The sequence below is a fragment of the Mustela erminea genome, chromosome 6 (assembly GCF_009829155.1).
Source record: "Mustela erminea isolate mMusErm1 chromosome 6, mMusErm1.Pri, whole genome shotgun sequence".
Taxonomy (NCBI): Eukaryota; Metazoa; Chordata; class Mammalia; order Carnivora; family Mustelidae; genus Mustela; species Mustela erminea.
This window is the reverse complement of record NC_045619.1, coordinates 89473195-89474278: the sequence shown is the minus strand read 5'-3', so window position 1 is coordinate 89474278 and position 1084 is coordinate 89473195.

The window sequence follows — 1084 nt, the reverse complement described above, 5'->3', positions numbered from 1 at the left end:
CTCCTCCTCCCTCGGCCGGCCCCCCTCCCTGCGCTCCCGCCTTCCTCGGCCTGCCGGCTCGGCTCTCGCTCCTCGCGGCCCCTCCTCCCCCTCCCCGCGGAGCTACGGGGAGCCGGGGGCACACGCAGACGGCGGTGCCGAGGGCGAGCGCAAGCAGCCGGGCGCCCGGGACGAGCGGCGGCGGGTGCCCCGCGCGGGGGCCGCGAGTGCGTGTTGACAGAGTGCAGGCAGAGCCGGCGGCCGCAGCCCTCTGCGTGGGCGGCCGGGGGCGTTCCCGGCTCTGTGCTTTGAGTTTCTGTGGATGTGCTTGTGGCTTCGTGTATCCATGAGCGCCCAGCCGCCTGTAGCCCCTTGGCGTGAGGGAGGGCTTGGGGATGAGTTCCCCCACTTCGCCCTGGGGAGCTGGGTGCTGTGGCTGAGGGCAGCCAACCACCCTCCGAACCCGGTCCGGGACCAGAGCCTCCCACCTTGCGCTCCGGCCTTTGAGGGGAGAAGTTCAAGGTCTGCTCTGAGTTGCCATGGGGCCCCATTCCTCCCCTCAGTTCCCTTAACTTGATGGTCCTGATCTGTCTCCAGCGCTGTGGCCTTCCCTCCTGGTGCCTCTATCCATCCCCTTGGCCAGTGGGAGTTTCTTCTAAGCTTAAAGCTTTCCGGACAGAATCTGCCAGAGCCGGCAGGACTGCATCGTCTCTGTACGGAACTCCGTTAGAACCAGGAAACCATTCCTAGTGTCTCACCTCGGCCCCTCCTGTAGCGGGTACTTTTTATTCCCTCTTATTTTGTCTTCAGTAAAAGAAATCTAATGGCTAAGGGCCCAGCACAGTACAGTCTAGCTGCTTCAAACGTTTGTAGAATGAGGGGCGCCTGGGTAGTTCAGTGGGTTGGGCACCTGATTTGGTTCAGGTCATGATACCACAGTCCTGGGATGGAGCCCGGGGTCCTGGGATCTAGCCCAGGGCAATCAGGCCCCCCTCTGGACAGGGAGTCAGCATCTCCCTCTCACTCTGCCCCTCCCCCGCTTGTTTTCCATCTCTCTCTCTTTTTCAAATAAATAAATAAAATGTTTTTTAAACTTTTTTTGGAG